Raw genomic sequence first — 16318 nt, forward strand, 5'->3', positions numbered from 1 at the left:
TCATTTTCAAATGTTGCGTCTTTGAACTACAATTCAGATTTGTACGTGGATAATCACTTTTAGAGATAAAATTAGATGTTTAAAGTGATTTTCAAGCTTCCAGGGGCCGTAAACACAAGATTTGAGGAATGGGTAAATGTGAATGAAAATGGCCAATTTATGCACTCTGAGGCCTTAAAAAGTTTTTCTCCACCCCAGCAAGTGAATTAAATAACATTTGTAGGCCTTTATTGTTCAATCAAAAACGCCCGAGTTTTTGATGAAAGAGATAACCACCCCCCCTTACGACATGCTTCAGAAACTAAAAAAATGGTCCATTTTCAAATGTTGCCTCTTTGAACTACAATTCACATTTGTACGTGGAAAATCACTTTTAAAGATAAAATGAGATGTTTAAAGTGATTTTCATGCTTCCAGGGGCCTTAAACACGAGATTTGAGGAATGGGTAAAAGTGAATGAAAATGGCCAATTTACTCACTCTGCGGCCTTAAAAAGTGTTTCTCCTCCACGGGAAGTGAATAAAATACCATTTGGAGGCATTTATAGTTCAATCAAAAACGCCTGTTTTTTTGGTGAAAGAGATAACCACCCCCCCCTTACGACATGCTTCAGAAATGAAAAAAATGGTCCATTTTCAAATGTTGCGTCTTTGAACGACAATTCACATTTGTACGTGGAAAATCACGTTTAAAGATAAAATGAGATGTTTAAAGTGATTTTCATGTTTCCAGGGGCCTTAAACACGAGATTTGAGGAATGGGTAAAAGTGAATGAAAATGGCCAATTTACTCACTCTGCGGCCTTAAAAAGTGTTTCTCCTCCACGGGAAGTGAATAAAATACCATTTGGAGGCATTTATAGTTCAATCAAAAACGCCTGTTTTTTGGTGAAAGAGATAACCACCCCCCCTTACGACATGCTTCAGAAACGAAAAAAATGGTCCATTTTCAAATGTTGCGTCTTTGAACGACAATTCACATTTGTACGTGGATAATCACTTTTAGAGATAAAATTAGATGTTTAAAGTGATTTTCAAGCTTCCAGGGGCCCTAAACACAAGATTTGAGAAATGGGTAAAAGTGAATGAAAATGGCCAATTTACTCACTCTGAGGCCTTAACAAGTGTTTCTCCTCCACAGGAAGTGAATAAAATAACATTTGTAGGCCTTTATTGTTAAAGCAAAAACGCCCGATTTTTGACGAAAGAGATAACCACCCCCCCTTACGACATGCTTCAGAAACTAAAAAAATGGTCCGTTTTCAAATGTTGCCTCTTTGAACTACAATTCACATTTGTACGTGGAAAATCACTTTTAGAGATAAAATTAGATGTTTAAAGTGATTTTCAAGCTTCCAGGGGCCCTAAACACAAGATTTGAGAAATGGGTAAAAGTGAATGAAAATGGCCAATTTACTCACTCTGAGGCCTTAAAATGTGTTTCTCCTCCACGGGAAGTGAATAAAATAACATTTGGAGGCCTTTATTGTTCAATCAAAAACGCCAGTTTTTTGGTGAAAGAGTTAACCACCCCCCCTTACGACATGCTTCAGAAACGAAAAAAATGGTTCATTTTCAAATGTTGCGTCTTTGAACTACAATTCAGATTTGTACGTGGATAATCACTTTTAGAGATAAAATTAGATGTTTAAAGTGATTTTCAAGCTTCCAGGGGCCGTAAACACAAGATTTGAGGAATGGGTAAATGTGAATGAAAATGGCCAATTTATGCACTCTGAGGCCTTAAAAAGTTTTTCTCCACCCCAGCAAGTGAATTAAATAACATTTGTAGGCCTTTATTGTTCAATCAAAAACGCCCGAGTTTTTGATGAAAGAGATAACCACCCCCCCTTACGACATGCTTCAGAAACTAAAAAAATGGTCCATTTTCAAATGTTGCCTCTTTGAACTACAATTCACATTTGTACGTGGAAAATCACTTTTAAAGATAAAATGAGATGTTTAAAGTGATTTTCATGCTTCCAGGGGCCTTAAACACGAGATTTGAGGAATGGGTAAAAGTGAATGAAAATGGCCAATTTACTCACTCTGCGGCCTTAAAAAGTGTTTCTCCTCCACGGGAAGTGAATAAAATACCATTTGGAGGCATTTATAGTTCAATCAAAAACGCCTGTTTTTTTGGTGAAAGAGATAACCACCCCCCCCTTACGACATGCTTCAGAAATGAAAAAAATGGTCCATTTTCAAATGTTGCGTCTTTGAACGACAATTCCCATTTGTACGTGGAAAATCACGTTTAAAGATAAAATGAGATGTTTAAAGTGATTTTCATGCTTCCAGGGGCCTTAAACACGAGATTTGAGGAATGGGTAAAAGTGAATGAAAATGGCCAATTTACTCACTCTGCGGCCTTAAAAAGTGTTTCTCCTCCACGGGAAGTGAATAAAATACCATTTGGAGGCATTTATAGTTCAATCAAAAACGCCTGTTTTTTGGTGAAAGAGATAACCACCCCCCTTACGACATGCTTCAGAAACGAAAAAAATGGTCCATTTTCAAATGTTGCGTCTTTGAACGACAATTCACATTTGTACGTGGATAATCACTTTTAGAGATAAAATTAGATGTTTAAAGTGATTTTCAAGCTTCCAGGGGCCCTAAAAAACAAGATTTGAGGAATGGGTAAAAGTGAATGAAAATGGACAATTTACTCACTCTGCGGCCTTAAAAAGTGTTTCTCCTCCACAGGAAGTGAATAAAATACCATTTGGAGGTATTTATAGTTCAATCAAAAACGCATGTTTTTTAGTGAAAGAGATAACCACCCCCCCTTACGACATGCTTCAGAAATGAAAAAAATGTCCATTTTCAAATGTTGCGTCTTTGAACGACAATTCACATTTGTACGTGGAAAATCACGTTTAAAGATAAAATGAGATGTTTAAAGTGATTTTCATGCTTCCAGGGGCCTTAAACACGAGATTTGAGGAATGGGTAAAAGTGAATGAAAATGGCCAATTTACTCACTCTGCGGCCTTAAAAAGTGTTTCTACTCCACGGGAAGTGAATTAAATAACATTTGTAGGCCTTTATTGTTAAAGCAAAAACGCCCGATTTTTGACGAAAGAGATAACCACCCCCCCTTACGACATGCTTCAGAAACTAAAAAAATGGTCCGTTTTCAAATGTTGCCTCTTTGAACTACAATTCACATTTGTACGTGGAAAATCACTTTTAAAGATAAAATGAGATGTTTAAAGTGATTTTCATGCTTCCAGGGGCCTTAAACACGAGATTTGAGGAATGGGTAAAAGTGAATGAAAATGGCCAATTTACTCACTCTGCGGCCTTAAAAAGTGTTTCTCCTCCACGGGAAGTGAATAAAATACCATTTGGAGGCATTTATAGTTCAATCAAAAACGCCTGTTTTTTTGGTGAAAGAGATAACCACCCCCCCTTACGACATGCTTCAGAAATGAAAAAAATAGTCCATTTTCAAATGTTGCGTCTTTGAACGACAATTCACATTTGTACGTGGAAAATCACGTTTAAAGATAAAATGAGATGTTTAAAGTGATTTTCATGCTTCCAGGGGCCATAAACACGAGATTTGAGGAATGGGTAAAAGTGAATGAAAATGGCCAATTTAATCACTCTGAGGCCTTAAAAAGTGTTTCTCCTCCACGGTAAGTGAATAAAATACCATTTGGAGGCATTTATAGTTCAATCAAAAACGCCTGTTTTTTTGGTGAAAGAGATAACCACCCCCCCCTTACGACATGCTTCAGAAATGAAAAAAATAGTCCATTTTCAAATGTTGCGTCTTTGAACGACAATTCACATTTGTACGTGGAAAATCACGTTTTAAGATAAAATGAGATGTTTAAAGTGATTTTCATGCTTCCAGGGGCCATAAACACGAGATTTGAGGAATGGGTAAAAGTGAATGAAAATGGCCAATTTAATCACTCTGAGGCCTTAAAAAGTGTTTCTCCTCCACGGGAAGTGAATAAAATACCATTTGGAGGCATTTATAGTTCAATCAAAAACGCCTGTTTTTTGGTGAAAGAGATAACCACCCCCCTTACGACATGCTTCAGAAACGAAAAAAATGGTCCATTTTCAAATGTTGCGTCTTTGAACGACAATTCACATTTGTACGTGGATAATCACTTTTAGAAATAAAATTAGATGTTTAAAGTGATTTTCAAGCTTCCAGGGGCCCTAAACACAAGAGTTGAGAAATGGGTAAAAGTGAATGAAAATGGCCAATTTACTCACTCTGAGGCCTTAAAATGTGTTTCTCCTCCACGGGAAGTGAATAAAATAACATTTGGAGGCCTTTATTGTTCAATCAAAAACGCCAGTTTTTTGGTGAAAGAGTTAACCACCCCCCCTTACGACATGCTTCAGAAATGAAAAAAATGGTTCATTTTCAAATGTTGCGTCTTTGAACTACAATTCAGATTTGTACGTGGATAATCACTTTTAGAGATAAAATTAGATGTTTAAAGTGATTTTCAAGCTTCCAGGGGCCGTAAACACAAGATTTGAGGAATGGGTAAATGTGAATGAAAATGGCCAATTTATGAACTCTGAGGCCTTAAAAAGTTTTTCTCCACCCCAGCAAGTGAATTAAATAACATTTGTAGGCCTTTATTGTTCAATCAAAAACGCCCGAGTTTTTGATGAAAGAGATAACCACCCCCCCTTACGACATGCTTCAGAAACTAAAAAAATGGTCCGTTTTCAAATGTGGCCTCTTTGAACTACAATTCACAATTGTACGTGGAAAATCACTTTTAAAGATAAAATGAGATGTTTAAAGTGATTTTCATGCTTCCAGGGGCCTTAAACACGAGATTTGAGGAATGGGTAAAAGTGAATGAAAATGGCCAATTTACTCACTCTGCGGCCTTAAAAAGTGTTTCTCCTCCACAGGAAGTGAATAAAATACCATTTGGAGGCATTTATAGTTCAATCAAAAACGCCTGTTTTTTAGCGAAAGAGATAACCACCCCCCCTTACGACATGCTTCAGAAATGAAAAAAATGTCCATTTTTAAATGTTGCGTCTTTGAACGACAATTCACATTTGTACGTGGAAAATCACGTTTAAAGATAAAATGAGATGTTTAAAGTGATTTTCATGCTTCCAGGGGCCTTAAACACGAGATTTGAGGAATGGGTAAAAGTGAATGAAAATGGCCAATTTACTCACTCTGCGGCCTTAAAAAGTGTTTCTCCTCCACGGGAAGTGAATTAAATAACATTTGTAGGCCTTTATTGTTAAAGCAAAAACGCCCGATTTTTGACGAAAGAGATAACCACCCCCCCTTACGACATGCTTCAGAAACTAAAAAAATGGTCCGTTTTCAAATGTTGCGTCTTTGAACTACAATTCAGATTTGTACGTGGATGATCACTTTTAGAGATAAAATTAGATGTTTAAAGTGATTTTCAAGCTTCCAGGGGCCGTAAACACAAGATTTGAGGAATGGGTAAATGTGAATGAAAATGGCCAATTTATGCACTCTGAGGCCTTAAAAAGTTTTTCTCCACCCCAGCAAGTGAATTAAATAACATTTGTAGGCCTTTATTGTTCAATCAAAAACGCCCGAGTTTTTGATGAAAGAGATAACCACCCCCCCTTACGACATGCTTCAGAAACTAAAAAAATGGTCCGTTTTCAAATGTGGCCTCTTTGAACTACAATTCACAATTGTACGTGGAAAATCACTTTTAAAGATAAAATGAGATGTTTAAAGTGATTTTCATGCTTCCAGGGGCCTTAAACACGAGATTTGAGGAATGGGTAAAAGTGAATGAAAATGGCCAATTTACTCACTCTGCGGCCTTAAAAAGTGTTTCTCCTCCACAGGAAGTGAATAAAATACCATTTGGAGGCATTTATAGTTCAATCAAAAACGCCTGTTTTTTAGCGAAAGAGATAACCACCCCCCCTTACGACATGCTTCAGAAATGAAAAAAATGTCCATTTTTAAATGTTGCGTCTTTGAACGACAATTCACATTTGTACGTGGAAAATCACGTTTAAAGATAAAATGAGATGTTTAAAGTGATTTTCATGCTTCCAGGGGCCTTAAACACGAGATTTGAGGAATGGGTAAAAGTGAATGAAAATGGCCAATTTACTCACTCTGCGGCCTTAAAAAGTGTTTCTCCTCCACGGGAAGTGAATTAAATAACATTTGTAGGCCTTTATTGTTAAAGCAAAAACGCCCGATTTTTGACGAAAGAGATAACCACCCCCCCTTACGACATGCTTCAGAAACTAAAAAAATGGTCCGTTTTCAAATGTTGCCTCTTTGAACTACAATTCACATTTGTACGTGGAAAATCACTTTTAGAGATAAAATTAGATGTTTAAAGTGATTTTCAAGCTTCCAGGGGCCGTAAACACAAGATTTGAGGAATGGGTAAATGTGAATGAAAATGGCCAATTTATGCACTCTGAGGCCTTAAAAAGTTTTTTTCCACCCCAGCAAGTGAATTAAATAACATTTGTAGGCCTTTATTGTTCAATCAAAAACGCCCGAGTTTTTGATGAAAGAGATAACCACCCCCCCTTACGACATGCTTCAGAAACTAAAAAAATGGTCCATTTTCAAATGTTGCCTCTTTGAACTACAATTCACATTTGTACGTGGAAAATCACTTTTAAAGATAAAATGAGATGTTTAAAGTGATTTTCATGCTTCCAGGGGCCTTAAACACGAGATTTGAGGAATGGGTAAAAGTGAATGAAAATGGCCAATTTACTCACTCTGCGGCCTTAAAAAGTGTTTCTCCTCCACGGGAAGTGAATAAAATACCATTTGGAGGCATTTATAGTTCAATCAAAAACGCCTGTTTTTTTGGTGAAAGAGATAACCACCCCCCCCCTTACGACATGCTTCAGAAATGAAAAAAATGGTCCATTTTCAAATGTTGCGTCTTTGAACGACAATTCACATTTGTACGTGGAAAATCACGTTTAAAGATAAAATGAGATGTTTAAAGTGATTTTCATGCTTCCAGGGGCCTTAAACACGAGATTTGAGGAATGGGTAAAAGTGAATGAAAATGGCCAATTTACTCACTCTGCGGCCTTAAAAAGTGTTTCTCCTCCACGGGAAGTGAATAAAATACCATTTGGAGGCATTTATAGTTCAATCAAAAACGCCTGTTTTTTGGTGAAAGAGATAACCACCCCCCCTTACGACATGCTTCAGAAACGAAAAAAATGGTCCATTTTCAAATGTTGCGTCTTTGAACGACAATTCACATTTGTACGTGGATAATCACTTTTAGAGATAAAATTAGATGTTTAAAGTGATTTTCAAGCTTCCAGGGGCCCTAAACACAAGATTTGAGAAATGGGTAAAAGTGAATGAAAATGGCCAATTTACTCACTCTGAGGCCTTAACAAGTGTTTCTCCTCCACAGGAAGTGAATAAAATAAAATTTGGAGGCCTTTATTGTTCAATCAAAAACACCAGTTTTTTGGTGAAAGAGATAACCACCCCCCCTTACGACATGCTTCAGAAACTAAAAAAATGGTCCGTTTTCAAATGTTGCCTCTTTGAACTACAATTCACATTTGTACGTGGAAAATCACTTTTAAAGATAAAATGAGATATTTAAAGTGATTTTCATGCTTCCAGGGGCCTTAAACACAAGATTTGAGGAATGGGTAAAAGTGAATGAAAATGGCCAATTTACTCATTCTGAGGCCTTTAAAAGTGTTTCTCCTCCACGGGAAGTGAATTAAGTAATATTTGTAGGCCTTTATTGTTCAAGCGAAAACTCCTGATTTTTGGCGGAAGAGATAACCACCCCCCCTTACGACATGCTTCAGAAACTAAAAAAATGGTCCGTTTTCAAATGTTGCCTCTTTGAACTACAATTCACAATTGTACGTGGAAAATCACTTTTAAAGATAAAATGAGATGTTTAAAGTGATTTTCATGCTTCCAGGGGCCTTAAACACGAGATTTGAGGAATGGGTAAAAGTGAATGAAAATGGCCAATTTACTCATTCTGAGGCCTTAAAAAGTGTTTCTCCTCCACGGGAAGTGAATTAAGTAATATTTGTAGGCCTTTATTGTTCAAGCGAAAACTCCTGATTTTTGGCGAAAGAGATAACCACCCCCCCTTACGACATGCTTCAGAAACTAAAAAAATGGTCCGTTTTCAAATGTTGCCTCTTTGAACTACAATTCACATTTGTACTTGGAAAATCACTTTTAAAGATAAAATGAGATGTTTAAAGTGATTTTCATGCTTCCAGGGGCCTTAAACACGAGATTTGAGGAATGGGTAAAAGTGAATGAAAATGGCAAATTTACTCACTCTGCGGCCTTAAAAAGTGTTTCTCCTCCATGGGAAGTGAATAAAATACCATTTGGAGGCATTTATAGTTCAATCAAAAACGCCTGTTTTTTGGTGAAAGAGATAACCACCCCCCCTTACGACATGCTTCAGAAACGAAAAAAATGGTCCATTTTCAAATGTTGCGTCTTTGAACGACAATTCACATTTGTACGTGGATAATCACTTTTAGAGATAAAATTAGATGTTTAAAGTGATTTTCAAGCTTCCAGGGGCCCTAAACACAAGATTTGAGAAATGGGTAAAAGTGAATGAAAATGGCCAATTTACTCACTCTGAGGCCTTAAAAAGTGTTTCTCCTCCACGGGAAGTGAATAAAATAACATTTGGAGGCCTTTATTGTTCAATCAAAAACACCAGTTTTTTGGTGAAAGAGATAACCACCCCCCCTTACGACATGCTTCAGAAACTAAAAAAATGGTCCGTTTTCAAATGTTGCCTCTTTGAACTACAATTCACATTTGTACGTGGAAAATCACTTTTAAAGATAAAATGAGATATTTAAAGTGATTTTCATGCTTCCAGGGGCCTTAAACACAAGATTTGAGGAATGGGTAAAAGTGAATGAAAATGGCCAATTTACTCATTCTGAGGCCTTTAAAAGTGTTTCTCCTCCACGGGAAGTGAATTAAGTAATATTTGTAGGCCTTTATTGTTCAAGCGAAAACTCCTGATTTTTGGCGGAAGAGATAACCACCCCCCCTTAAGACATGCTTCAGAAACTAAAAAAATGGTCCGTTTTCAAATGTTGCCTCTTTGAACTACAATTCACAATTGTACGTGGAAAATCACTTTTAAAGATAAAATGAGATGTTTAAAGTGATTTTCATGCTTCCAGGGGCCTTAAACACGAGATTTGAGGAATGGGTAAAAGTGAATGAAAATGGCCAATTTACTCATTCTGAGGCCTTAAAAAGTGTTTCTCCTCCACGGGAAGTGAATTAAGTAATATTTGTAGGCCTTTATTGTTCAAGCGAAAACTCCTGATTTTTGGCGAAAGAGATAACCACCCCCCCTTACGACATGCTTCAGAAACTAAAAAAATGGTCCGTTTTCAAATGTTGCCTCTTTGAACTACAATTCACAATTGTACGTGGAAAATCACTTTTAAAGATAAAATGAGATGTTTAAAGTGATTTTCATGCTTCCAGGGGCCTTAAACACGAGATTTGAGGAATGGGTAAAAGGGAATGAAAATGGCCAATTTACTCACTCTGCGGCCTTAAAATGTGTTTCTCCTCCACGGGAAGTGAATAAAATAACATTTGGAGGCCTTTATTGTTCAATCAAAAACACCAGTTTTTTGGTGAAAGAGTTAACCACCCCCCCTTACGACATGCTTCAGAAACGAAAAAAATGGTTCATTTTCAAATGTTGCGTCTTTGAACGACAATTCACATTTGTACGTGGAAAATCACGTTTAAAGATAAAATGAGATGTTTAAAGTGATTTTCATGCTTCCAGGGGCCATAAACACGAGATTTGAGGAATGGGTAAAAGTGAATGAAAATGGCCAATTTAATCACTCTGAGGCCTTAAAAAGTGTTTCTCCTCCACGGGAAGTGAATAAAATACCATTTGGAGGCATTTATAGTTCAATCAAAAACGCCTGTTTTTTGGTGAAAGAGATAACCACCCCCCTTACGACATGCTTCAGAAACGAAAAAAATGGTCCATTTTCAAATGTTGCGTCTTTGAACGACAATTCACATTTGTACGTGGATAATCACTTTTAGAAATAAAATTAGATGTTTAAAGTGATTTTCAAGCTTCCAGGGGCCCTAAACACAAGAGTTGAGAAATGGGTAAAAGTGAATGAAAATGGCCAATTTACTCACTCTGAGGCCTTAAAATGTGTTTCTCCTCCACGGGAAGTGAATAAAATAACATTTGGAGGCCTTTATTGTTCAATCAAAAACGCCAGTTTTTTGGTGAAAGAGTTAACCAACCCCCCTTACGACATGCTTCAGAAATGAAAAAAATGGTTCATTTTCAAATGTTGCGTCTTTGAACTACAATTCAGATTTGTACGTGGATAATCACTTTTAGAGATAAAATTAGATGTTTAAAGTGATTTTCAAGCTTCCAGGGGCCGTAAACACAAGATTTGAGGAATGGGTAAATGTGAATGAAAATGGCCAATTTATGCACTCTGAGGCCTTAAAAAGTTTTTCTCCACCCCAGCAAGTGAATTAAATAACATTTGTAGGCCTTTATTGTTCAATCAAAAACGCCCGAGTTTTTGATGAAAGAGATAACCACCCCCCTAACGACATGCTTCAGAAACTAAAAAAATGGTCCGTTTTCAAATGTGGCCTCTTTGAACTACAATTCACAATTGTACGTGGAAAATCACTTTTAAAGATAAAATGAGATGTTTAAAGTGATTTTCATGCTTCCAGGGGCCTTAAACACGAGATTTGAGGAATGGGTAAAAGTGAATGAAAATGGCCAATTTACTCACTCTGAGGCTTTAAAAGGTATTTCTCCTCCACGGGAAGAGAATAAAATACCATTTGGAGGCCTTTATTGTTCAATCAAAAACACCAGTTTTTTGGTGAAAGAGATAACCACCCCCCCTTACGACATGCTTCAGAAACGAAAAAAATGGTTCATTTTCAAATGTTGCGTCTTTGAACTACAATTCACATTTGTACGTGGATAATCACTTTTAGAGATAAAATTAGATGTTTAAAGTGATTTTCAAGCTTCCAGGGGCCGTAAACACAAGATTTGAGGAATGGGTAAATGTGAATGAAAATGGCCAATTTATGCACTCTGAGGCCTTAAAAAGTTTTTCTCCACCCCAGCAAGTGAATTAAATAACATTTGTAGGCCTTTATTGTTCAATCAAAAACGCCCGAGTTTTTGATGAAAGAGATAACCACCCCCCCTTACGACATGCTTCAGAAACTAAAAAAATGGTCCATTTTCAAATGTTGCCTCTTTGAACTACAATTCACATTTGGACGTGGAAAATCACTTTTAAAGATAAAATGAGATGTTTAAAGTGATTTTCATGCTTCCAGGGGCCTTAAACACGAGATTTGAGGAATGGGTAAAAGTGAATGAAAATGGCCAATTTACTCACTCTGCGGCCTTAAAAAGTGTTTCTCCTCCACGGGAAGTGAATAAAATACCATTTGGAGGCATTTATAGTTCAATCAAAAACGCCTGTTTTTTTGGTGAAAGAGATAACCACCCCCCCCTTACGACATGCTTCAGAAATGAAAAAAATGGTCCATTTTCAAATGTTGCGTCTTTGAACGACAATTCACATTTGTACGTGGAAAATCACGTTTAAAGATAAAATGAGATGTTTAAAGTGATTTTCATGCTTCCAGGGGCCTTAAACACGAGATTTGAGGAATGGGTAAAAGTGAATGAAAATGGCCAATTTACTCACTCTGCGGCCTTAAAAAGTGTTTCTCCTCCACGGGAAGTGAATAAAATACCATTTGGAGGCATTTATAGTTCAATCAAAAACGCCTGTTTTTTGGTGAAAGAGATAACCACCCCCCCTTACGACATGCTTCAGAAACGAAAAAAATGGTCCATTTTCAAATGTTGCGTCTTTGAACGACAATTCACATTTGTACGTGGATAATCACTTTTAGAGATAAAATTAGATGTTTAAAGTGATTTTCAAGCTTCCAGGGGCCCTAAACACAAGATTTGAGAAATGGGTAAAAGTGAATGAAAATGGCCAATTTACTCACTCTGAGGCCTTAACAAGTGTTTCTCCTCCACGGGAAGTGAATAAAATAACATTTGGAGGCCTTTATTGTTCAATCAAAAACACCAGTTTTTTGGTGAAAGAGATAACCACCCCCCCTTACGACATGCTTCAGAAACTAAAAAAATGGTCCGTTTTCAAATGTTGCCTCTTTGAACTACAATTCACATTTGTACGTGGAAAATCACTTTTAAAGATAAAATGAGATATTTAAAGTGATTTTCATGCTTCCAGGGGCCTTAAACACAAGATTTGAGGAATGGGTAAAAGTGAATGAAAATGGCCAATTTACTCATTCTGAGGCCTTTAAAAGTGTTTCTCCTCCACGGGAAGTGAATTAAGTAATATTTGTAGGCCTTTATTGTTCAAGCGAAAACTCCTGATTTTTGGTGGAAGAGATAACCACCCCCCCTTACGACATGCTTCAGAAACTAAAAAAATGGTCCGTTTTCAAATGTTGCCTCTTTGAACTACAATTCACAATTGTACGTGGAAAATCACTTTTAAAGATAAAATGAGATGTTTAAAGTGATTTTCATGCTTCCAGGGGCCTTAAACACGAGATTTGAGGAATGGGTAAAAGTGAATGAAAATGGCCAATTTACTCATTCTGAGGCCTTAAAAAGTGTTTCTCCTCCACGGGAAGTGAATTAAGTAATATTTGTAGGCCTTTATTGTTCAAGCGAAAACTCCTGATTTTTGGCGAAAGAGATAACCACCCCCCCTTACGACATGCTTCAGAAACTAAAAAAATGGTCCGTTTTCAAATGTTGCCTCTTTGAACTACAATTCACAATTGTACGTGGAAAATCACTTTTAAAGATAAAATGAGATGTTTAAAGTGATTTTCATGCTTCCAGGGGCCTTAAACACGAGATTTGAGGAATGGGTAAAAGTGAATGAAAATGGCCAATTTACTCACTCTGCGGCCTTAAAATGTGTTTCTCCTCCACGGGAAGTGAATAAAATAACATTTGGAGGCCTTTATTGTTCAATCAAAAACACCAGTTTTTTGGTGAAAGAGTTAACCACCCCCCCTTACGACATGCTTCAGAAACGAAAAAAATGGTTCATTTTCAAATGTTGCGTCTTTGAACTACAATTCACATTTGTACGTGGATAATCACTTTTAGAGATAAAATTAGATGTTTAAAGTGATTTTCAAGCTTCCAGGGGCCGTAAACACAAGATTTGAGGAATGGGTAAATGTGAATGAAAATGGCCAATTTATGCACTCTGAGGCCTTAAAAAGTTTTTCTCCACCCCAGCAAGTGAATTAAATAACATTTGTAGGCCTTTATTGTTCAATCAAAAACGCCCGAGTTTTTGATGAAAGAGATAACCACCCCCCCTTACGACATGCTTCAGAAACTAAAAAAATGGTCCGTTTTCAAATGTGGCCTCTTTGAACTACAATTCACAATTGTACGTGGAAAATCACTTTTAAAGATAAAATGAGATGTTTAAAGTGATTTTCATGCTTCCAGGGGCCTTAAACACGAGATTTGAGGAATGGGTAAAAGTGAATGAAAATGGCCAATTTACTCACTCTGCGGCCTTAAAAAGTGTTTCTCCTCCACAGGAAGTGAATAAAATACCATTTGGAGGCATTTATAGTTCAATCAAAAACGCCTGTTTTTTAGCGAAAGAGATAACCACCCCCCCTTACGACATGCTTCAGAAACTAAAAAAATGGTCCGTTTTCAAATGTTGCCTCTTTGAACTACAATTCACATTTGTACGTGGAAAATCACTTTTAAAGATAAAATGAGATATTTAAAGTGATTTTCATGCTTCCAGGGGCCTTAAACACAAGATTTGAGGAATGGGTAAAAGTGAATGAAAATGGCCAATTTACTCATTCTGAGGCCTTTAAAAGTGATTCTCCTCCACGGGAAGTGAATTAAGTAATATTTGTAGGCCTTTATTGTTCAAGCGAAAACTCCTGATTTTTGGCGGAAGAGATAACCACCCCCCCTTACGACATGCTTCAGAAACTAAAAAAATGGTCCGTTTTCAAATGTTGCCTCTTTGAACTACAATTCACAATTGTACGTGGAAAATCACTTTTAAAGATAAAATGAGATGTTTAAAGTGATTTTCATGCTTCCAGGGGCCTTAAACATGAGATTTGAGGAATGGGTAAAAGTGAATGAAAATGGCCAATTTACTCATTCTGAGGCCTTAAAAAGTGTTTCTCCTCCACGGGAAGTGAATTAAGTAATATTTGTAGGCCTTTATTGTTCAAGCGAAAACTCCTGATTTTTGGCGAAAGAGATAACCACCCCCCCTTACGACATGCTTCAGAAACTAAAAAAATGGTCCGTTTTCAAATGTTGCCTCTTTGAACTACAATTCACATTTGTACGTGGAAAATCACTTTTAAAGATAAAATGAGATGTTTAAAGTGATTTTCATGCTTCCAGGGGCCTTAAACACGAGATTTGAGGAATGGGTAAAAGTGAATGAAAATGGCCAATTTACTCACTCTGCGGCCTTAAAAAGTGTTTCTCCTCCATGGGAAGTGAATAAAATACCATTTGGAGGCATTTATAGTTCAATCAAAAACGCCTGTTTTTTGGTGAAAGAGATAACCACCCCCCCTTACGACATGCTTCAGAAACGAAAAAAATGGTCCATTTTCAAATGTTGCGTCTTTGAACGACAATTCACATTTGTACGTGGATAATCACTTTTAGAGATAAAATTAGATGTTTAAAGTGATTTTCAAGCTTCCAGGGGCCCTAAACACAAGATTTGAGAAATGGGTAAAAGTGAATGAAAATGGCCAATTTACTCACTCTGAGGCCTTAAAAAGTGTTTCTCCTCCACGGGAAGTGAATAAAATAACATTTGGAGGCCTTTATTGTTCAATCAAAAACACCAGTTTTTTGGTGAAAGAGATAACCACCCCCCCTTACGACATGCTTCAGAAACTAAAAAAATGGTCCGTTTTCAAATGTTGCCTCTTTGAACTACAATTCACATTTGTACGTGGAAAATCACTTTTAAAGATAAAATGAGATATTTAAAGTGATTTTCATGCTTCCAGGGGCCTTAAACACAAGATTTGAGGAATGGGTAAAAGTGAATGAAAATGGCCAATTTACTCATTCTGAGGCCTTTAAAAGTGTTTCTCCTCCACGGGAAGTGAATTAAGTAATATTTGTAGGCCTTTATTGTTCAAGCGAAAACTCCTGATTTTTGGCGGAAGAGATAACCACCCCCCCTTACGACATGCTTCAGAAACTAAAAAAATGGTCCGTTTTCAAATGTTGCCTCTTTGAACTACAATTCACAATTGTACGTGGAAAATCACTTTTAAAGATAAAATGAGATGTTTAAAGTGATTTTCATGCTTCCAGGGGCCTTAAACACGAGATTTGAGGAATGGGTAAAAGTGAATGAAAATGGCCAATTTACTCATTCTGAGGCCTTAAAAAGTGTTTCTCCTCCACGGGAAGTGAATTAAGTAATATTTGTAGGCCTTTATTGTTCAAGCGAAAACTCCTGATTTTTGGCGAAAGAGATAACCACCCCCCCTTACGACATGCTTCAGAAACTAAAAAAATGGTCCGTTTTCAAATGTTGCCTCTTTGAACTACAATTCACATTTGTACGTGGAAAATCACTTTTAAAGATAAAATGAGATGTTTAAAGTGATTTTCATGCTTCCAGGGGCCTTAAACACGAGATTTGAGGAATGGGTAAAAGTGAATGAAAATGGCCAATTTACTCACTCTGCGGCCTTAAAATGTGTTTCTCCTCCACGGGAAGTGAATAAAATAACATTTGGAGGCCTTTATTGTTTAATCAAAAACACCAGTTTTTTGGTGAAAGAGTTAACCACCCCCCCTTACGACATGCTTCTGAAACGAAAAAAATGGTTCATTTTCAAATGTTGCGTCTTTGAACGACAATTCACATTTGTACGTGGATAATCACTTTTAGAGATTAAAATTAGATGTTTAAAGTGATTTTCAAGCTTCCAGGGGCCCTAAACACAAGATTTGAGAAATGGGTAAAAGTGAATGAAAATGGCCAATTTACTCACTCTGAGGCTTTAAAAGGTATTTCTCCTCCACGGGAAGAGAATAAAATACCATTTGGAGGCCTTTATTGTTCAATCAAAAACACCAGTTTTTTGGTGAAAGAGATAACCACCCCCCCTTACGACATGCTTCAGAAACGAAAAAAATGGTTCATTTTCAAATGTTGCGTCTTTGAAC

This window comes from Triturus cristatus, chromosome 9, assembly GCF_964204655.1.
Source record: "Triturus cristatus chromosome 9, aTriCri1.1, whole genome shotgun sequence".
Classification (NCBI taxonomy): Eukaryota; Metazoa; Chordata; class Amphibia; order Caudata; family Salamandridae; genus Triturus; species Triturus cristatus.